This window comes from Balaenoptera physalus (assembly GCF_965194825.1).
Source record: "Balaenoptera physalus genome assembly, chromosome: 3".
Lineage (NCBI taxonomy): Eukaryota > Metazoa > Chordata > Mammalia > Artiodactyla > Balaenopteridae > Balaenoptera > Balaenoptera physalus.
This window is the reverse complement of record NC_138890.1, coordinates 174,058,958-174,082,983: the sequence shown is the minus strand read 5'-3', so window position 1 is coordinate 174,082,983 and position 24,026 is coordinate 174,058,958. Positions and strand designations below refer to the sequence as shown.

Below are 24,026 nucleotides of genomic sequence, written 5' to 3'. Positions count from 1 at the left end.
TTTTTGTTTCTTAAATTCTATGATTGTTATTTCCATTGCTATTTTATTACAGTGGCAATTCCTGAGTCTCTGCACCAAAGTGAAAATTCTATACCTAAGAAACTGGCCGTTAAAAAAGTGTAACCCAGCTTTGAAATTCTTTTAACAATAAGTTTATGAAGCCAAAATGGCACACTTTAGCTCTGTTCATCCATGGGAGCATTGAGAAAGACTTCCCAGGTGGAAACTGGGTTTTCACCTTTCTGCTCTGTTCCTTGGCACCCTGGCTGACAAAAGTTGGCACTCAGTAGCTGTCAAAAGACTGGATTCCTCAATGCCTCTTACAATATTAGAAACTTCATCCCTTTTAATTACTTATGGGAAAGTTTCAAGGTGCTGGAATTCCCCTGAATTCCTGGCTGGAAGGATACCTCCCTTGTATTAGAAGGTTTCATCCTTTCCTCTTTCTTGGCTTACATTGAGGAACAGAGGAATTATCTAAGGAGGGTTGAGTTTCAACTCAACTCCATTGGTTGTTTTTTCATGGCAGACTCTCATGAGCAGCTCTCCTTATTCAATAAGTATGACACAGAGATTAGCACAACTTCCTGAGGTCCCAGGCATGGCAGAGTCTGGGTTGTAAGAGCGTGAACGTGCATGCTTGCATCACGATGGGAACTCAGACTTTTCTAGCGAGTCAGGGAGAAACAATGAGTCACCACCCCAGCAGGGAGAGTAGGGCTGCAGGTCATCGAGTTGAGTCCACGGGCATGGGGCAATCTCCGCGCTCCCCCCACCACTGAATTCTCTGTCTGTGGTGTCCTCCAGCTTTGGGAGAATCTGTAGGCCATTTCATGTCCATAGGGCTTCCTCATGGACGGTTTCTCTTCACTGTTTTCTTGTGATTGGGCCATATTTTCTGTGTCTTTTTGCATGCCTCAAAGTTTTTTTGGTTGGAGACTGGATATTTTGGCATATTATAATGTAGCAATTCCAGAAGTCAGACTCCCCCATCTCCTTGGGGTTTGCTGTCACTGCCTGTTGTGGGCTCTTGTTTGCCTGTTTGGTGGCTTCTCAGTTTTCATGTCTGTGAAATGCAGGCCAAGTCCAGTTAAATTCCGTCCTTTTCTAAATGTCAATCATCTGTCTCATAATAGAAGCAATCATCCACTCTCCCTTCCCTGAATCCGAGCAAGAATAAATAAAGTCTCGCTTGCATCCACTCCCCGGGGGAACTTTTCCACTTGAAGTCTAGTAGCAGAACTGGTAGACTGTGCTGAGAAGTTCAAGCTGTGCTATTACCCCCTTGTCAAATCAGACCTTGATGACACGGGACAAGTAAGCCCGCAGATAAATTATTTTGTGTTGGACAAAGAACAATACACTAAATAGCAACATTCTGTTAAATGAATTTCCAGCTCTTCACACGGACTCTGTCCACCTGCTGTCCCTTCCTTCCTTGGCTAACTCGCCAGTTCCCAGACCCCAGACAGAGACACTCACCTAATCGGCCTCTCAGAGATGTCCCCCAAACTCAACTCTGGGGGCGCTGCAGGAAACCCGAGGAGGGAAGAGCTCCCCCAGGTTTTCTGAAAATTTGCCTGTCAGTTTGTCCAGGGCTTGAAGGAGATGCGGCTCGTGTAGCGCTTTTAGGATGCACCTAAAGAGTTTAGGTGCATCTCTCCCCTGTTTCCAAGAGAGAAGTGACCTGCAGGAGGTAGTGACCACCTGAGTTAGTCCCTCAGGATGAAAGTGCTGCTTTAAATGCCCCTGAGCCGGCCCGGGCCCCTTTCTGTCTTGCAGAAGGTTAACAATTCTGTAAAAGGAAGCTTCTCTGAGTGTCCCAGAGTGCCTAAGGGCCATGTCCACATCTGTCCATCTCACTCTTCCAGCTCCTCACAGGTGACATCCCTGAGTTTCTTCACTGGCTACTGGACACCCCGTCTCTCTACACAGAAGGTAGAAATCTATGGGGTCTCTGTTACCCCAAGTACGTGGCACAAGAAACTCAGGGGTTATTTGATAACAATCCGAACCTCTCACATAACATTTTTAATTATAAGCAATGCAATTTTCAGATAGCTTAGTGACTTTTTTCAGCTATTGTTGTGCAAATTATTTGATAAAAATGCTTGCTTCAGGATTACCAAATGGCTTCAGGTAATGACTTAGAGAATGCCCTATTTTTTTCAGTTTTTTGCTCATTCTAATTAACCAAACTCTTCTCCAGCTTTGATCTCTGACTTAAAACTTCAGTTAGGACCTGCTTTGTCACTTTGACACTTATGAAACCACTGACAGCATGACTGATTTATCAGGAGGAAACTATTGATGGATGCCCTGTGAGAATGCTGCCCAGAGGGCCAGAAGGCGCTGTTTTCTGTGGTTTCAACAGGCCCCGGCGCTAAAGGTTCGGCTTCTCCAACTTGCTTCGTGCAGATGGGACACATCTCAGAGGAGTCACACACACACACACACACACACACACACACGGCTCTGGCTCCTAGTCCTCCCACTGTCTCCAGTGACGAAAATTAGTCCCTGCCATTTCAGACTTGTTTGAAATAAAAGGTAGTTTGCCTCTTGACTGAACGACCCATTTCCTAAGATAATGGCTCTTAGTGAGTTCAAGGTGTTCTAGCCACCAAAGGGTTTCACGGTCTCTCCTGGGTTTAGTGAGTATTTCCCATTTGGCATCACGGTTCCCACTTGATGATATAGGGTCCACTTCCCTGTGCACCTATCTGGTTGTCTTGGCCTTGAGTGTCTGTATTTTTATAAGCCAAGTAGTATCAGGGCAAGGTGGGAGCTGGTTTGGGCACATAGAGTCTGAGATCCCTGATCCACTAAGGGTTGCATTGAGGGCCTGTAGCTGGTGGATGAGATTGAGAACATGTTGACGATGACCTGCTGAATGAGGAAGCACGAGCCACCCGCGTGGTGTTGGCAGGCAGCTCCCTCAGCGTGGGGGCTCCCACATTGAGAGAGTGAAAACCCCAGGTCATTTTGATTGAAGGCGTAGTTTCAGTACACTCACATGAAGGAAGTAAAGTCACAAGATTTATTCCTTTACAGATGCCGGGATGGAATGATCTGTGCATTGGGGTAGAGGTCACTAACTTTTTGACGGCTCAATTCTAAGTAGTTGTTTTAAAAAGTGACCCAGGAAAAGCAGAGCGGGAATGTGTAGCAGGAATCCTAAGCTCAGGTCCTTATCTGAATGTCCAGACTCTGAGTGTCAGCTGGGTTGTCCTACTGTGAAAGCTCAGGCAGCAACTCAAAAGAGCTGTTTTCTCCTCGCAAGGGTGAAGGTGACCATGAAGCCGCACCAGTGTGGGATCTGAGGGGGGACAACCTGAGGACCCCACGGGGGTCACCGAAAGGCACAGAGCTGAGAAGAGAGTAGAGACCAGCAGGAAGAAGTAGCTCTGGATCCTCAGGTGGGAGCTAGACACTGTCCCCCACCAGGAGAAACCCCCTAAAAACGCTGACAAAGCCCTCGGGTGGTCACTGACGCTCCTAAAGCCTGAACAGGATGAGAACCCCTCCGTAGCGGCTAATTTCGTGTGTCATCTTGCCGGGGCCATGCGGCCCAGCTGTCCGGCTCAACATGATTCCCGGTGTGTCCGTGAGGGTGTTTCTGGATGTGATTAGCACTGAGTCAGTGGACCGAAGAAGCAGGTGGGCCTCCCCGAGGCGGCTGGGTCTCATCTTACCCGCTGAGGGCCTGAGCGGAACAGAACACTGAGTAAGAAAGAAATCTCCTCTCTCTGCCTGGCGTCTTCGAGCTGATCACTGGTCCTCCCCAGCCTTCAGGCTCAGGCTTGGACTGGAGCTACACCACTGTCTGAGTCCCAACTTCTCAGACTCCATCATCCTGCGATCCGATTCCACAATATCTATATACATTCCAAACACATGCCATTGGTTCTCTTTTTCTGGAGAACTTTGACTAAAATATCCTTCTTAAAGTTAAAAATTACCTAAATTCATGTTATGCCTGCCTGTGTTAGGTGAGAACAATCCAGCTTCCCGCCCACGGTACACAGGCTCAAGCTGTTGAGTAGTGGAAAGGGATTCCCGAGTAGAGAATCTTCCTGCACGAGCCACACTGCCTGTGTTCCGGTTCCTACCCAGCAAGGGTCTAGTTGCCACTGGCCGGACAGGTGAAAAGGTGTCCCTTACCAGGTCTGCTCACTTTCATGCTTAACTTATGATCATTAATGAATCAACATTTTAATAAAAAATCTGCAGGAAAACTAAGGAAAAAATGGTTATCTGAGTCTTATCTCCACTTGCTAGCTTTGAAATCTCTCTACATGTATACATCTGACCAATATGCCTACCTCCTTCTTGTTCATCACCACTTCCTGTGTCTCTCAGCTTCCTCTGTCTCTCACCACCTCCTGTGTCTCTCACCACTTCCTGTGTCCCTCACCACTTCCTGTGTCTCTCAGCTTCCTCTGTCTCTCACACCTCCTGTGTCTCTCAGCTTCCTCTGTCTCTCACCACCTCCTGTGTCTCTCACCACTTCCTGTGTCCCTCACCACTTCCTGTGTCTCTCAGCTTCCTGTGTCTCTCACCACCTCCTGTGTCTCTCACCACCTCCTGTGTCCCCCACCACTTCCTGTGTGTCTCAGCTTCCTCTGTCTCCCAGCTTCCCATGCCTCACGACTAGTGACCGGAAAACCATGGGTTCCAGCCACGTCCACCCTAGCTTCGCCCCAGCATCCTCATCAGCAGTTAACCGTCACATCAGGCACCTACGTGGCATCCACTCCCTCTGTCCCCTGGCTACTACAGCACCCCTGTTTCTTGTGCCATCCAAGAGTTTCACGATGATGCCCTAATGCTTGACCGCTTGTAGTATAGAACCCTTACCCATGAAGTGCTTTGAAGTTTTAAAAGTCATTGAGAAAGACTAACTGCAAATCTCTCATAGATGCAATAAACCTTCCTCAGAGAAACACATTCTACCATTTAAAAGAGAAAAAAATAATAAGGTGCTTACCAATCCATTTTTAAATGTGGAATCGATACAACCTGCTAACATTGTTTCCAGGTTACCTTTAAAATGGTGCTGAGGGAAAGGTCTGTGTACCTTAACGCATGCAAATAATTCAAGATCTAACAGCAGCATGAAGATTTTCTCAAAGGAAGAACCGTATACACATGCTTTCTCATAGGCTCTCCAATTTATCATTGTATTCTCTTAAACTCTAGGGTGTTGCATTTTAGGGTCCTATTAGATAAATCAAAAGAGCATATTATCTGAAATTAGGAACCAGACAGGACAGCAGCTAAAATTAATTCACCCTAGTAATCTCCTCCTAAGAAATTCCCCTGAGGGAAAACATTATATGCCCATTTCCATGGGCAGAGATTTAAATATATCTCTTCTATTAGCTTTACATGTCTAAATCCCTGTGCATTAAAATAAAAATATATCTGTCCTCTCAGAAGAGAAAACTGGAAGTCCTCACTGCCCTCTAAATGAGTCCAATTAAATTTAATGGAGTTACACATCTACGCTTTAGAATCATATTGAATGTGTGAAGGAGAAAACAGGTCTCAAGATAGATGCGCCCATGTACATTTCCAAACAATTCAACCCTTGCCTCGCGAATGAAAAGAAAACCCAAACCAAGAGCTATCGACACAGCCACATGCATGCGAAAATCCAATCATCTTAACCCCTGCAGCATGAAGCTACACATGCAAAAATAATAGCTGTGTGCAACAGAAGTGTTGTTCAACATTGGTACCCAAATTCCATTTCATTTCACCTCCACTGGGTTTGGGGGTGGGGGGCTCTGAGCGGTGGGGTTAGTTGAAGATAATGTGATATGGGGCTAGAAGCCCTCCTTCAATTTCAAACGGGTCAACTTGTCAAAGCTTTATGTGGGAGCCAATTACATTAATTTTCCACAGCCGTCGAATACATATTTCATTTCCATCTCCCACAAGAGATGGGGTCTGGGGATCCTGTTTCGAAAGGCTCTTATCACTAAGTAACATTCATACCCCCAAAGGAACCCTTGGCAGCCGGTGGCCCATTGATGTGATTGAGCGAGGCCCAGGCTGCCTGATGCCGCTTACAGCCCCACACGCTCAGGGACAATGGGCCGCCACGTTGGCCACATTGCCAATAAATTTCAATTATACTAATTGCCAAGAGTTCAATGAGTGCACTTTGAAAAGGGGGAGAAAGGAATATTAAAGAGGAAGCTTATGCCTCATAGGGCTAAAGAAAAGGAAGTAATAAATAGTCTGTGTTTTCTAATGGGGGCATTCCAGTATTTTTCAACATGGCTTAACCAGATTTTACAAGCTGTTCCAGCTTCAGGGATCCTGTTTTACATTTCTTTGTTACTGTCTCCAAACAACATATACAGAAACTCAATTATGTGGTGTTATATTTCAGGAGAGATTTAATTTCTAAGTAGCTTTGTTTTTTTTTTTTTTTTTAAGCACATCCATCTGTTCTGCTTGGATGGATAACATGCTGAGTGATTTTGGGAAGGCCATTTCATGAATGCATGGGACCGCTTTACAAACTAACCCATAGGATGTACGTGATTGCGGGCAGAGTGTCCCCGTTCCATACCTTCAAAGAAGGTAAAACATTGTAAAAGGAACTTCTGAGGACCACATATAGATGTAGTTGGGGACCGTGACATCTTTATAAGGTGGAGGGACCTTGACCAGTTTTTCAGGGTAGGACAAAACCATTATCACAGCCACTCATGTTGGGCTTCACAGAGAAAGAACAGAACAAAAAACAAGAATGGTTTCATGGCATTTAGGAGGTTGGGCGGCTCCCAAAGCCTGCTGGGTACCAGGGCACCGGCTTGTAAGGCAGCTCTAGCACCTCAGCTGCAGAGGGGACTTACCCCACGAGGCTGATCCAGACACTGGGTGGGTTCCTGCGGCCTGCGCCGTGCTGAAACCTGGCTGTCCAGGACATCAGGAAGTCCAGTCAGCTAACAAGACAACACACCTGCTGGTTTCTCCTGTAACTGTGTTGAAAGGACTAAATGAGGCTTCCTTCCACCGGAGGTGCCCTTTATCCCAGCTGGTTGCAGCAGAAAGAGCATGGGCCTGGAGTCAGCTGGCTGTAACCACAGACATCAGCCTGCCTGGGCCGTTTCTTCATTTGTAAAATGGAGATAATAGCAAACTCTTCACTTAGTCGACCCTGGGCAGCAGGCACTGTACTAAGCCCTTTATACATATTAACTCACTTCATCCTCAGATTGACTCCTCAGGGCCATCTTTGCTCATCTTCTGACACAAAACCTGAAGAGCAGAGAAATGGGCTGTTAGCAAATTACGCTTCAGTAATAGTTTTAAGTCATTGTATTGCTTCTTCCGAGGATACTTTCATTTTAAACAGTATTTCTGCTTACTGAATGAAAAGTTTTGTGCTCTGTAAAGGGGGTTTAAGCATCAACGAGCAGATTGAGAAATTGCAGTAGCTTGATCTTTGGAAACGTGGCTCTCATTACACCCTGGGAGGATTAGCAAACATGAGTGAGGTTCACGACAGCACTTCTGAGCACGTCCAAGGGAGGCAGTCACGAGGCCGTGCTCAGTGGGGGACTGTGTCCCGGTGAGCAAAATATTCAATGGTGCCACACATGGCTTTGTGAACGCCTCACGCCAGTGACCTGTCTCTACCAAGGTGAATGCCAGGCTGCTTTGAATCTGAATCACTGACTCAGCCTCCCACGTGCCTGTAGCTGGTGTGCCTTTGGTTACGCAGCCCATCTTCCCAGTCCTCCCAGATCCTTTATCGAGGAAGATTAAATTGTTTTATTTTTAAACAATTTTTAAAAAAGGAAAAAAACAGAATGGAATGGGAAAAGTGAGAAAGGGACTTTTAGGACCACAGGACTCTTTGTTCTTTAGAGCGTAGGGAGCAAAGCTCAGAGGACACTGGTGTGTGTGTGTGTGTGTGTGTATGTGTATTGGCTCGCTCGCAAGCCTGTGAATAACAGAGGTCCAAAATTATCTTATCTTCTATAGGCTTATAAAAAATTTACAGAAACACAAATACAATTGGAAAAAAATAAGGCAATTTGGAAAATATGTTCAAAAGACAGGCACCTTGTCCCTTAAAAGTTTGCTTCTCTTAATCTTAAAGCTTCTGCTGCCCAGTGGGATAGGGCAGGAGATGATATCTTTGGCCCCAAACTGCAATTTTCTTTGGGGAGGGGTCTGGTCCCCCAAAATGCCATGGCTCTTGCTGTTACAGCCCATCTCAGAAGGCCCTGCTTCTAGGCATCTCTTGCTGGCTCTCTACAGATGAAGTCTTAGATCCTGTGAGGTGAGTGATACGTCTTGTCATTTATTTATAGATTTGAGATTAGCTCAAACACATCCATCCAAATAGTCTCCTTAAGAAAGAATATACACAAGTCCTTTTCAGGGACTAGGGGGAAAATAATTAATGTTTGCATTTGAGCAATGGATAAAAGGAAATGGAGACTGATTAATAGAAATCCAGATTTAACTGCAAACTTCCAGGTGACTTGAAGTTATCTTTCAAGTGGTTATTAATAAGATATGAGAGGAAAGAACATTTGCATCTGGGGCACATAAATGGAAATGTAGCTACAATGCAGGAGGATGTGTGTGCCTTCAAGAGACACTTTATGCAATTTAGGAATTAAGTGGGAGCAATCCTGCTGGGCCCAAAGCAAATGCATCCACTCAACTTGTGAAGACAATGAAAGTATGAAGGAACGAAAAACAAAAAGTGGCGGTGGGGAATTAGGGCAAAGCAGCAAAAGGTTATTTCAATTTGAAATGTAGCATATTTATGTTTAAGGAGGTTAAAAATTGTTTCATCATTGACATTTAGGAAAGTCATTTATTTTTACAAGTTGAGTTTCTGTCAGTATTTTCTCCTAGCATAGGGCTTGTTTGTAGTTTTAAGTGCTTATTTAATGTAGCATACGTTGGCTTCTTCAGCTATCAAGTATTATGGCATTCTGATCAATATCCTAGAGAAATCCATGAGATAGAATGAAAAACTATCATCCCAGCCCTCGAAAGCGGGCAATATTAATTCCACTCAAAAGGCCCCATACTTTACTCAGGAAGCAGAATGAACCCTCGGGGAGCTTTTACCCACAGGCATTAAGTGATGGCAGTTAGGAATATTGCTGCCTTGGCCTTCAGGAAGGTTAAATGCAGCGTGAGAACTGTTGTCTTGTGTTATTTCAAGACAAAGAGCAAATAAAAATTATTATTTTCCCAATCTTGACCTTGTCTCATTTTAGATAAAGCCATCTTTCTGCTTCTCCCTGAGTTTCCAGTGATAATATCATTATTATCATCATTGTCTTGTTATAACAATGTTGACAATAATGATGACAGTCTTACCAGGTGATGCTTACTGAGATCTTCCTGTGTGCCAGTTTGGGCTAAGTATTTTTTGAATGAATGATCACATTCGATGCTCTCAAATATCCCATAGGGTAGATATTACTGCTGATTCCTTTTTACAGAGAGAAAGTGGAAACTCAAAGAAGATAGGTAACCTCCTCGTAAAAACATGGCTAGTAAGTGATGAACCCGGATTTTGAACCCAAGTGCCCCTATCTGCCCAAGTCTGGGATGTTAGCCACTCAATACTGAGGCCCTTCCATTCTTTATGAACATGTGGCCCTCAGAGTCAGACAAAGTGATCCTGTTGCTGGTGAGGGCTGGATCAATACAAGCTTGGGCGAGCTTCTGTCTTTCGGTTGAAGCTCATTATTAATTCCAGCAAGGCTGGTGGAATGACACCATCGTGGATTTTTGATGTAAAAACCCAGGATGGACAAGGGAACCAGACTCTGCCAGCTGAGTCCAGGCTCCTCATCCCTGAGCACACCTGTACCAGCTGGGGGTACCCGTCCCACCTGACCCAGGGGCTCCCAGGACCCTCTGAGAGCCTCAGGACGGTCTCTGTGGCTGAATCGGGTCACATGCTTCATGGGACAACTTGTGGGTGACCCGAGTTGCTTGATTAGCCTTGTCTGCTTCTTAATTTCATTGTGTTTTTCTACTGAAGAATCCCAAATGTGTGCAACAGAGGCAGGCACTGGGACACGATTGCTGAGAGTGAAAGCGGGGGCTGGCTCACTCAGGAGCTCACCTGATACCGTTCACATTCAGGATTCCAGGACGCCTGCCCCCTTGATGTCCCTTTAGCCCACCTCAAGCCCCAAGCAGAGGCAGCTGTGGCTCCGCGTGCTGGGATTCATGACTTTATACAGTTGCAAATTTTATTACTTCCATTTTAGAGGAAAAAAAAGAAAAAACCTTAAGTGTCTGCCTTATCCTGTGATCTAATCTCTTGTCCCATTCTAGCAATTTTCTCATTACAGTTCTTAAGATGTCTGTTAATCAAGCCGAACGGAACAGAACATTCTGTGCTGGTTTCAGCCTCTCAACCCACAGTATCTTGTCAGCAGTCCTTCCGTGCAATTCCTCAACGATGTTGTGTATTTTTTCTCTCTTAAATGGGAAATAAGAATTCTTTACATTTACAACCTTTAAATGAGGAATTATTTAAAAACTTATACTAAGTGGAATTGTATTTGCTTCCCTTTTCAGCTTTAGATTTTTTTTTTTTTCTGCCACTTCCAGTAAATGCTCCAGGTGTTTTTAAACTCAGAGAAGCAATGACTCCAGCGCACAGGCTAAGTAAACTCAGAAGTGTGATGTATTGAACTTGGCAGGAGTCCCTCATTCATCTTTGAGGTGTAGCTGGAGCATCGGTAATTCCAAAAGGCACTACATTAAAATAAAAAGCCCCTGATGGCAACTGAGGGTGGTTTTCTGTTTCCTGTCATCACCCATTTGTATCTGCCGATAGCCTCTAGTTAAATCAATGCTCCTGATAAATATTGCTTGACTGAGGAAATAGAGCATATCATCATTTCTTAGTAATGGATATTTATCTCTTTTGTGATAACATTTATTTTTCAGATGTACCCATGCACAACTGGATCCGATTTTATAAACAATTAGCACAGTTTAACGGGCCACGTAAAATTAAAACTACTGAATGTGCAATAGTTTGCTTTCTTGTGCGTTCATATTTTCTTCCCTCAGAATGAATTATAAGTGATCAACATTGGATGCATAGAAAAGAGCAGGACAGAAGCGGCTGTTACCCCTTAACTCTGGGTGCCCTGATGTCTTCCTTTCATCCCTGACTCTGCAGGTGTTCACTGGGCACCCACGCCTGTTCTGGGCCATGCACTGGGGCAGCTTGGAGAACTCAAGTAGCCTCAGTACCTGCAGTCACGGGAGAGAAAGAAGTGATTTACAAGTCACACCAATAAGTGGAAATTGCAGGTGTTTGAGTGTTGCACAGGAGGGTCAGTGTTTGAGATCTTCAGGGTGAGACGTGAGCATGGGAGAAAGGGTTCCCAAACCAGTGGTTCTGCAGCCGAGCTTTGAATCATCTCTGTACGTCCCTAAGGCAGGCCTTGGAAGAAAGCATGTTCCAGGAAGAGGGAAGAGCCTAGGCCAAGGTCCCGGGAAACAGCCATCCTATAGAGTGCAAGGATGTGCATGCAGTGGGGACACAGGCAGTGACAAAGAGGACCAGGCGGTAGACGAGAGAGCTGGACAGAGCCAGGCTGCAGTGGTGTCCAGGAGCTCAGAGCCGCAGGAAGCTCCAGAGGGGCCAGAAAGTGGGTAAGATGGGAAAACGGCTGTGTATGTCCAGGTTTGTATTTTGAAATGATGGCTCCAGCGGAGTCATAGAGACTGGATGGAGGAGGGATGGAGAAGGGCCGGAGAGTAGCTCACCTCTGCGTGACCCCAGGGCAGGGCAGGGGGCGTGGTACTGGTGCTAGTGATGGTGGAGTGAAGTGGATGGAGTAAAGAGATCCATGGAAGATAAAATCAACAAGATTGGATGTTGGGCGGGATACTCAATGAGAACAGGGCAGGATTTAACGGTTCCCAGGCTTCTGGCAAACTAGTTAACATGGATACTGTGCCATGATTAAAGGCAGTCATAGTGAGAGAGCTTCCTTTCTGTGAGAGACCACGTCTGAATTCAACCAGCCCAAGGAAACTCCTTTGTAAAGAGATTCTTTCTGTGGATAATATGTTCGTTTGTGTATCTACATCGTTTTACCCATGCCAGGCACTGGTCTAAATTCCTTACATGCATTAGCATAATCATTTCTCATCACAAACCTTCGAGTTGGCTACTATTACTGTCCCACAGAGGTCCAGAGAGCTTACTCTGCTGGGCTGAACACTCACAAGTAAGCAGTGGGCCCGGGCCTCTGAGGAGGTCAGAGCCGGGGGCTTTCACCACTGGGCAGGGCTGCCTCCCTCTCTACTAAGCTGGCCCAACATGTTCAGGGTTTTAACAGAAGGCAGACTTAGTTTCCCTGTCTCTGGGTTTTTAATGGAACCAACCCCCATTCTTTTCCTGCAAGACAGCAGTTCCCTTGGCCAGATTCCATAATCTTCCAACATAGTGAGTTAATAGTATAGTCTCATTCAAATGTTCGAAATTGCACTTACGTTCAATGCAGAATTCCTCTCTCTTCTCTTCCAACTCAAAGCTCTCCTTGCCTCGCTTCCTGCACTCTAGCACTAGGATGTGGAATGCAGGTCTGATGTGGTCTGATTCCCAGATTCCTCTCCTCTGTCCTTCTTCTAGTGTAAATACCCTGGAGTTGAACTTGGAGGCAGGAAGAGAAAAAAAGACGGAATTCTCTCTGTTTAAATGCGTGAAGTAGTCAACTTCTGTTGGCCCTGGGCTCCATATGTTAGAGGACTGTCCCCCCCATATCAGAAACAGAAAAAAAATATATTAAGAGCATACAAGTGGCTCCCTGCCTAGGTCCCGGTGCTCAGCTCTGGCACAGCACAGTTTCCTTAGACATCTTCTCTCCCCATACTTTATACTGAGAGTTTGCTTCTATTTATATGTTTTGAAAATCTGACATGCAGTTACTGTAACTTAATCTTAGGAGTGAATTCATTTTTTTCTTTTGATTTTATTGTGGCAAACTCACTGAAGTTCACTTATTCATCAATCATTTTTATCATGCTCTTTCTACTTGTCAGGAAAGATGTATAGGCGCCAAAAATGACAGACGTGGTCCCTGCCCTCATATGGACTGAGTTTCTCATGGAACCCTGGGCTTCTCAGTCTCTGCTCTGACCCCGCACTGCAGAAAGTCTAGCAGGAGCTCTCTGGCTGGACAGGCAATGTGGTGTTAAGCGCAGATGCTCTGTCATGGCTGTACTCTTATAACTGACCCACGCTGGGCAAACAGGGGCCTAGATGTTCTTGCTTTCATTTCTTCTGAGTTTCCTGGTCTCAGGTCTGCCCTTTGATGTTGGTGTTACCCTTTTTTCATGCTCCCTAACTCACAGCTTAGCCCTACCTGCTGTGTTCTCAAAGGCACATCTCTTGTACTTTTGTAGATGCTCATGGACTTGCAGCTTCTTGTCTTCCTTGTAGGAGCTATGGCATCTACCTGAGCGTTCTCTGGCTCTTTCTTCACCTTCAGTTTCTCAAGCATCCGTGGATCTCATCTCCCCATCCATGCTTTGATTCTGCATGCCCAGCCTTGCATTATCTCCCCGCCCCACGGACACAACTTCTGTCAGGGAGTCTGGTCCTAGACATCTAAGAAGACATTTGTCATCATGTAGGTCCAAGGAAGCTCTTAAAGTCTTCCTCTCAACGTATGACTCAGTAATTGCTCTTTCATAATCATTAATTGTTTTCAAAAAATTCTTTAAGGATTGTGAAAGATCATTTCTATATGCAAGTGATAATGGGACATTATGAAAAGGAAATTTTACCTTATTTTCAGTTTATCTTTTAAATAATCCATGTAGACATTGGTAAATACAAGTTTTCATCAATGGTATGGATTGCTACTTTATGAGACCAATGTAAAGTCACGAAGGTAACGATGTAAAAGTCCATAGAACTCAGGTGACACTGGAAACCAGAGTAATTAACCTCACCAGGGCTCCATTTTTGGATCTGTAAAAAGTTCTTAGATATTTTGCATCAGAATTTCTCAACTGGAAAAAAAAAAAAATTTCTCAACTGGGGCAATTTTTCCCAGGGGACATTTGGCAAAGTCTGGAGACATTTTTGGTTGTCACAGTTGGGGAAGAGGCATGCTTTTGGCATCCAGTGAGTAGAGACAAGGAATGCTCATCATCTTCATACAATGCAGGGGATGGCGCCCCCCAAAAAAGAAATGCCTGGTCCAAAATGTCAGCATACTGACGTTGAGAAACCCTACCTCACATAAGACTGAAATAGTGGGACTACTAGAGAGATAGCTGAGGTTTACCTTGGAATGTTTGGAAGATAGGAATCTGATGAAAAGAGGAACCCAGGTCCAACCTCTGTGAAAAGTTCCTACTCAGCGCCAGGTACACAAGACACAAGACTGTGTCCCTTCCTTCGACATTTCTGGCAGGTGTCATACTCAGCAGAGAAAGGAAGAGGTAGGTAAGGTGGGTGGCCACTCAAGTTCAAGCTTATATAACAAGGTGAGGGTGGGGAGAGGAGAGAAAAGGAGACAGGGTGTCACCCTCATACTGACTTCCCTAACTGCCTGGGAGACAGGGAGTGATGGTGTCAAGTCCTCTTAAAGTACAAGACCTTAGAAAATGGAATTTTCCTGATTTATTCCTCGTGTTGATTACTACTATGACCTACAATAAACAACAACCCTAAAAGTTGCACTTTATCAGTACTTAAATATTGATGAAAAGAAAAAGTCCTAGGTTATTGAAAAGTAACGGAAAGAATTCCAGGAGAATCTATGAATGATGTCATTCTCTTTCTGGGGTATGAAAGAGGCATTTGACATTTAGAGGACAAGAAAAACTGGGTGTGATGCTTGTCAACTGCAACAGCACATAAATACAGGCACTTAAATCGCCTACATGCTAAATGCACGGTTACTAAATAAATACTCCCCTCGCTGCCACCAAGAGTGACCTTCTTTCGGTCAGAAGCCAAAAGCAAGGGCTATTTATAGTTCCCCTAAAGAGACCTCTCCGCTGCACTCTTGATTTCCCCGCTTTCCTGACTGATTTTCCACTCTGACCATCAGTGCCACCACCCATCGGTCTGGCCCACAATGTTTGCAGATGCACAAAGCATGTGACTCCCTCAGTCTGGACACAATTTTTAGTCCAAGAGAACTGGGCAAAAAGCTTCATGCAGGCAGCAAAGCAACGGCTGCAGGCTTACCATGTCCTCCTGCCTCTCCTTCTCTGAACTAAGACAGTGCTCTTTAAATCAATTTAGCCAGAGTTTGAAACAAAGTGCTTCTTGGCTGATGGCAACATACCCCAGGCAGGATCCCGACCATTGACATGGTCTGGGTCACAAGCAAACCACCGGGGAAGTGACAGAACGTGGGCATCAAAGGGACATCACCAGCCTGAAATGCAACCACGTTATAGAGACTTAATTCCTATATTACCATGGTTCGGTCTAACTAGTCTGTGTAGATAAAGGGCATGTAAAAAGAGTTAATTTGTTTTTACTGTTTTATTTTTTCCAGTTATATCAGTTTTTGGAGATGTCAACTAAAAAGTATTAACTAATAAGACAAAAAAGTTTTGTTGATTTTAGTAATTCTAGAATTGATTTTGAATATCAAAAGAAGATTATGAGAGAAGTATAAAAAATAGGCGGTAAGTTAGAAAGAAACCAAAAAGCTCTGAAGTTGCAATTGCTCAGGTTTGGAAGATGAAGTTGCCAGTTACTGGTCTTTCTCCTTACAAAAAGCCCTGTTCATAAACTTGTTAATATCTCATAGAGTTGGACAAGAAAGAGGGATAAAAGGGAAATTGGGTAAATATGATAATATTTAACGATATAGTGAAATATGATAATACTTGACTTAATCAGATTTGTAGAAATTCTTGGTCATATGTTCTTGGAAGGGTAGTGGGCTGGTATAGGTAAAAATGAGTTTTTCTCGGGAAAATTTGAAGTTAAAGAATCAGAGCTTGTGGAATCTAAAATATGACACAAATGAACTTATCTACAAAACAGAAACAGACTCACAGACATAGAGAACAGACTTATTGCCAAGGGGGAGGAGGGAGGGGGGAAGGGATGGATTGGGACCTTGGGATTAGCAGATGCAAAGTAGTATATATAGGATGGATCAACAGCAAGGTCCTACTGTATAGCACAGGGAACTATATTCAGTATCCTGTGATAAACCATCATGGAAAAAAATATTAAAAAATGTATACATATATATAAAAAACTGAATCACTTTGCTGTATAGCAGGAATTAACACAACATAAATCAACTATACTTCAATAAAATAAATTAAAACAAAGAATCAGAGCTCAAATGTGTTGATTTGTCCATTTACATATTTTTTGAATTTTATTTTAGTTTATTTTTTTATACAGCAGGTTCTTATTAGTTATCTATTTTATACATATTAGTGTATACATGTCAATCCCAATCTCCCAGTTCATCCCACCACCACACTACCATCCCCCCCCTTCCCCCCTTGGTGTCCATATGTTTGTTCTCTACATCTGTGTCTCTATTTCTGCCCTGCAAACATTTATTCAGCTAGCATACAATTAGTGTCTATTATCTAGAAAAAGGGGATTGGAGAGAAAACGAGACAGCTGGCCACAGGAAACCCACAGGCCACTAGGAGGGTATTTAAAGGTCAAGATTAACAACAAAATAATCCCAGTGACAATGTTTTCTGGGATGCGTTGTGTGGGAACCCTTGCTGACCACAGAGACCGGGGCCCCTGCACCCTCTGAGCAAGAGGAACTCTGAAAGGCACCCATCCAAGAGGCTGCCCCCTTCATGGTGTGTTGTTCGGGAGCCCTGTGAGAAGCAGCAGATGCTACGGCAATGAGGTAAGGAGGGGTGGGGTTACCAGCTCCCCAGGGGAGCTTCCAGCAAGGTGGGCTGTTGGCCTGGGTCTCCAGGGAAGGCCATCAGGAGGCTGAGGAGTGGGGAGCCGGCACTCCGGCCCATAGAACAGCACATGCAGATGTGTGCAGGGAAAAGAGCATCGGGAGTACGGGACCCACTGGAGTCTGGCATGGCCGAAGCAGGGTGGGCGGTGGGGAGGTGAGGGCAAGGGGAGTAGGGGATGCCGCTGGGTCCTGCCCACTGCCAGCAACCCTGCGCTACATCCTGACTCTGCCATGGCTGGGCCACTGCAGCCCTTGGCCTCAACCTTTCTGGGCCCTAGTTTCTTCATCTACACTTCTGGACTGTTGGATCCAAGAGTTCCTAGGGCTTCCCAAGAGGTACAGAATGTGGTCTATGACCTTCTTTAAGCCCCACAACAAATTGACTCCATAATCAGGAAAAGAATAAGTCTCAGCACAAACCCAGCATCATCTAAATTAGTATTATTGCTAATACTGTGCATATTGGCTCTTAATGCGCAATTATACCTTGAATTAAGCCCAAAGGCTCTTACAATGTCTCAGCTGATACAGGCAGCATCTTTCTGGCTCTAACAGTGATTAGCATGACAGGGGAAACCGGATATTTACCCAAATCACTTTGCCATATGTTCATTAATGAAGCGACGTTAAGCTCTTGAATATAAAGGGATTCCCCTTTTAATTCATTTATAAAAATTATATTAATGTCTTTACAGGAGGACAGAAAGACATGATCTACAGTTAATTTCCATTTTACCATATTAAAAGAGAAGATTCACAAGCTAAATAAGTTATCTTATTCCCTCATGTAAATGCATTTACAGAATTATAGCTGAAAATTATGCATTTTATGAAAACCATTGGTCAGTATATAAAACTGCCAGATGTATAACATAGCCACTATTTTTACATAATTGCTGTGAATTATGGTATCCCTGTGTTATTCAATATCAGCTAGGCAGTGAGAAATTTTCCCCAGAATTAAGAACTAGAACAAATTTGTCTTTCTTCATTTAATTGCATATACCTTTAACTAAATGATGTGGGCAAAGTTCTGAATTTTCTCACTACTTTTTCCATAAGAGAAGTTATAATTTTGTCATTCATCAATACCAATGAACTATACTTGCCAATAAAAATTTAATCTGAACTGGCTCAAACGCTAGACCCAAATTCTAGTTTTCAATGATATAGAAAGATAGAAGAAGCAGAAAAACATATCCACAGAGAAATAATCATACAAACCCCAAATGCAGTGTATTCATCAAGACAATTGACCCAGATACATAAAAGTCAGTAAGAAAAAAACAAAGATATGGGGCTGTTTAGATTAAAAAGAACTAAAACAGTATGATTACCATGGAATTCTGGCTTAAAACAAAACAAAAACTCTCTACGATTGAAACAAGTGGGCAAATGTGGAAATTTGTGTGAAACAAGTGGGCAAGAGATAGTAAATTGATATTAGATGCTATTAATGAATTATTGAATAATAATTATTATTATAGCTATTATAATAACTATTTCAGATGGGATAATGCCATGTTGGTTATGCTATATAATGTACTTGTTTTTAAGTGAAGGAAGCTAAAGTTCTCGAGACTGAAGTGTTATTATATTTTGAACTTCTTTTGAACTTGATCCAACTGGTTCAGTAATACGTGCGTGTGCATGTATATATAGTTGCTTGTGGGTTTCTGGAAAGAGATAAAATAAAAACAGAAATATTAACAACCGTGGATTCTAGGAGGAGACCGAATGACGGGAATAATGGCTAAAGAGGTAAAAACTACTTTTGCCAAGATTCAGTCTCTGAAAACATTTGAATTACAGCAAGTCTACAAAAAGTTAAAAGTGATTAAAGGATGGGGCAAAACTTGGCACTGATTCTAAGAATTTGAAAGGTACAAAGCAGGCCCAATAAGTGCTACCTGGGCTGACACTCTGTTGAGTCCCGTGTGCCTCTGAGCTTCCCGTCCTTGGCTACTACACATGTGACTAAACTACATATAAAAGGAAGTCTTCAGTTAACATGTGCAGACTGTATTTAACCGAATGCAGTGTTTGTCTTGCAGATACTCTCCCCACTGCTAACCTCACCAGGGCCTGGTCTACAGGGGCAGAACCCAGAAAGGTACACCATGGATCAGAATCTAGAAGATCTGTGGAGTTTGGCAGAAGCCAGAAGACCAAGATATGCGTGTCTGTGTATATATATATATATATATAAAGTAATTTTTATGAAAAATATTTTTATTTTAAACAAGACAGTGAGAAGAGTGGCATGGTTTTTAACTTTTTGCAAACCTACTTAGTGCTGAGCTTCCTAGAAGACAGCTGGATCCTCACATCTGCTTTTTCATTCCATCTTCTGTGATGAATTGTTTTGGTTCAAGTATATGCAGAAAATCTGGCCTCACAGACATATGTGCCTGGAAAACAGGACTATTTTCATAACCTTTATGTGGAACTGAGGATATTCTTCTGTGATACTATTGAAACAGAACAAGTAGTCCCAGATTCCATATTAGCTTCTTGCAATGCGGAATCTGAGAAAAAAAAAAACACAATTGTTCATGCTCAGTTACATTAAAACCCACTGGTCTTTTGTGTACTTTGAATAGATGGAATTTTTACCCATTTGTGATAATGTAACATCCTTCATTGATGATTTGGACACTGGTTCACTGAGCTTTGCAGATCTTCTCATTGTTGACACATTTCAGTTAAAAATATCAAAAAAATTCACCTTTATTAATAACACTACCAATCTCATCAGAAAAGTCTCTAAATATTGAGAAGTTGTCAAGCTCATGTTTGAAAACTCACTTTGTATTCTTAGCAACAAATACTGTCAGTTGTTTTCCATGAGGTGTCAGGCTCACTTGATTTGTTTTTGAGAAAATGTCTACAAAATGTCTACCAAAGTCTGAATAATTATAGTTTGTCTGTCAGTTGTTATTTCAATTAAATATGGTGTTCAGTGAAGAATGCAGCTAATTCAGCTTCCAGCTCAATCACAGAGGTGCTTTTCCTTGAAACACTTGCCGTACTTCAGTGTGAAGCAGAAATGCTTTATGGGGACTTCCTGAGCCATCACACAGGGTCCCGGAAAGCCAGAGTCTCTCAGGTAGACCAGTCCAGAACAGTGGAGGCAAAGGGCCTCCTGCAAGCATGGCTCCTCTGACTCCATGGGCAGTGGGTTGGGCCAAAGTATTACAGTCTCACATGGCTCTGTGTTTCTCTCTAGAGGATCATGTTTAAAAGCTTCCAGTATATACATTTTTACTAAAAGTATTAAGATTTTGTGCTACATCTTTTAGATGTAGCAAAATTAACATATTTACAAGAACTTGATAGATTAATTCATGAGTTTAATTTTTAAGATTTATAAGATCTTACTGTTTGGGATTATTTTATTCCTGGGGTTTTATGTTTGCCGTCTCAGGAATATGAAGTGCTCAAAGAGATTATCTAACACAGTATACTCAAAATAAAGTTTGAATATTTAAGGTAATTTGCTCAAATAAGTAATTCAGTGGTTCTGATTGTTTTAAGGGAGTTTTATAAATGCATTTTATTAATTCAATATTCATTTAAAAACTGCTAGATTAATAAATCAAACAGTAAGATTTATAAGTTGAATTTAACTATTGAGATGAAGCTAAAGTTATGAAATTTGCATATTAATACATTGTATATTACTATAAAACCCAAATAATTACTTTCTGGCCTCTGCATAGACCTAAGCACATCCACACACATGCATACATGCACACATCTCCCGATTTAGATCACAATCATTTGAAAAAATAAAATAATCTGGTAGAGTCTCTAAATAGATAAAGTTTTAAGAAATCAAAGAAAAAGAAAATACCATGAAAATAAAAAATACATTAAAATAATAAAATAATGTGATTTTATAAGTAAAAATAAAATAAAGAAAATGTATAAGCCAATAGATGAGTTAACAACATATTTTGTTTGAGGAAGAGAGAATTGATAAAGTGGAAGATAGAATTAAGGAAATTACCAGGATAGATTAAAGAGATTAAAAGATGTAAAATAGGATGAGAGACTAGGAGAATAACAGAGACTAGTATGAAAAGATGCAACTCAGGTAGAAATTGTAGAAAACAGAAAATAGAGAATGGCAAGATTCACAAAGTAGTGGTGAACTTTTTGCAGAATTGATGATTGACAATAAGCAAAATCTGTCATAAGCAGAGTGGATCAAATTAAATCCACTTCTAGACATGACTTAGTGAAACAGTTGAATTCCATAAACAAGGGAAGCCTAAAATCATCCAAACTAAAAAGAGAGTCTATCTCAAAGGAACTATAGTTAGAATTATAGTCTTAAGACAACTATATCATCTGGAAAAAAAATAATAAACCCAATTTATATATAAATACATAGAAAAGAAAATACAGAGCAAAAAATAAAGTAAAACATCAAAGAATTAATAAAACTCAACCCTGATTTTTTTTTAAAGTTAAAGAAACTTTGACAAAATGTATCAAGAAAATAGGAAAGAAAAAATAAAACAACATTAAATCTGAAAATTGTGGCATATCATATGATATAAGCAATGTGTAAAAATTATGAGACACTTCAAACTAGGTTATGCTGACAAATTTGAAAGCTTAAATATATAATTTCTATAAAAATATAATTTATGAAAATTAAGTAAAAAATGTCAGAAAACCAGAATAAACTGGAAACTGTTAAATAAATCAAATCATTAGTAAACTTCTCTCCAATTCCTCAAAATAAGAAAAGGTACAGACTGTTTTACAAATGGTTTTCCTCAAATATTAAGGAGTGTATTATCTCTGTGTTATATACTCTTTCAGAGAACAAAAGAAGATCTTCATATCTCATTCATAAAATTAATATAGCCTAGAGTACTCTGGGAAAATATTAAAATAAAAATTATAGAACAATCTCATTTGTCACCAGAGAGGCAACAGCACAAAATGAAATAGTAGCAAACGTACAAAAAAACATGCATCATTACTAATTAGTACTATAGGCATTGGCAAGAATTAATGGAGGTTATTGAATGAAGATTAAGCAAGAAAAAGCATATTGTCTCAGTCCATTCGCAATATTATTTGCTATAGTTCAACCAAATTTGGAATAGAAAGGATTTTTCTTAACATCGTCAAGTATTTCTTTCATAAAACTACAGTATAAAGCCAACAGTATAAACTCATATCAAAAACATTCCTTTTGATGTCAGGAATGCCAGTTATAACTGGCTCTATTCTACTTTGTGCTGAATGTCCTAGCCAAGCAGAAAGCCAAGAAATATTTTATAAGAACTATAAAGGAAGAAATACAGATGTCTATGTATAAGACTACATACATACATAGTATACACATATATAAACAGTAATATTATATATATATGAACAGTATTGTGCAACAGTAGTAGTTGTGAAATATAATAGAAAAAAGCAAGATGTCATTTACAGTAGAAATAAAAACTATTGAGCTACTTAGGAAAATGTCAAAAAAGTATGTTAATGAAGGACATAAAAGAAGGCTCCCCAAAAATGAAAACTCTACCATGCTTATTTATGGAAAGGAAGGCTGTTAATTGGTCTATAAATGCAATATATTTCTAATCTATAAATTTTATGAAATTCAATAAAATTACATGGAAATTGACAAGTTGATCATTATAGTCCTATGGAAAATTAAAGCAACAAGGTAAACCAAGAGAATTGAAGAAACATTCCAATGCAATCAGAATTCAAGAGTAAAACTATAGTATTAAAGATTGGATACTTGTGTATGGACATAGAAATAGGTTTGTGACAAAGAAATAGTTTTGTGACAAAGTAGAGATGCTCAAAAGTCCATGAATATGTGAACTTTTAGAGTATGAAAAGATGAAATAAAAGTGAATGAAAAGAATGGAATATTAAAAAAAGCACTTTGGCATTGTTTATATGTGAAGATAAAATCGATCCTTAGATCACACCAAGTTATAAATTAGTCCCAGATGGATTAAAGACACAATTAAAATGCAAAAGTACAAAACTTTCAGAAGACAACTTGGAAATTATCTATCCAACACCAGTATAGGGAGGTACTTCTTAAGTAGGTCTTAAAAGACAAAAATGTACTCTCAAATCAATTGTATATTTTGATACTACAGTAACATTAAAACATTTCTGTTACAAAGACCCCATTAATAATAATGACAACAAATATTTATATAGTGTTTATTAAATGTATGGTTTTGTTCTTATCACTGCGTATATATTAACCCATCTAATCCTCAAAATATCTATTAGGTAGATAATATTGTTATCATAAGTTTTCCAATGGTGGTATTGAGGCATAGAAGATGATGAAATTTCTTCAAGATAAAAGAGCTAGTAATACCAAATGGTGAAACAAAGACTTGGAACCATTACTTAAATGAATAAAGAACACACCACACAATAGGTCAACTAAGAGAACAGTTTCCAGAATATACTAAAATCCCAACAAATTAATAAGAAAAATTTGAAACACGAGTAAGTAGGCAAAGGTATGGTTTTGTTGTCATATGACTGATGGAAACATGCATCAGAAACAGAGGGTGTAATATCTCATTAGAAAAGGAATAGGAACTCCCATTTGGCATTGAGTAGAAGCGGGGCAGGTAGTGTACTTCCAGCCAAGGAATGTGTTCCCAGGTATACAAGGGCAAAGCTCTTCACAGGGACAAAAAACTGCTGATAATTAACCAGAATTCTATAAGGATTCTGCTGGAGTTAGACACTTGACTTTGCCGTTCTCAGGGAGAGTTTTGTGCTCTCCTGCTCACGGGCCTCTCCCTAAACACTTTGGAGATGTTGGCTACACCTCTACTGGCTCATGGGTTTATGCAGTTGGAGAAACAAAAACAAAAATAGAAAAAACAAGAGTATATTCATATGCGTTTACTGAAAACAGGATGAATGATCGATTGTCTCTGCCTTAATATTCCAGGAAACACTGATCTCTGGGTTTGCTCATGTCCCTTTACTGCAGACAAGAGCTGGCAATTCACAAAAGAAGAAACATGAGTTCCCAATAAACCTATAGGT

General features: G+C 41.3%; 1 long non-coding RNA gene across 1 annotated transcript; it reads right to left on the bottom strand.

The window, feature by feature from the left end:
* Positions 1-838: 838 nt before the first annotated feature.
* LOC309657295 lies at positions 839-22,539 on the bottom strand. The gene is made up of 2 exons (XR_014261756.1): positions 19,249-22,539; positions 839-11,274 (listed from the first exon to the last, which is right to left on the bottom strand). It is a non-coding gene; the product is annotated as an uncharacterized lncRNA (long non-coding RNA).
* Positions 22,540-24,026: the final 1,487 nt, after the last annotated feature.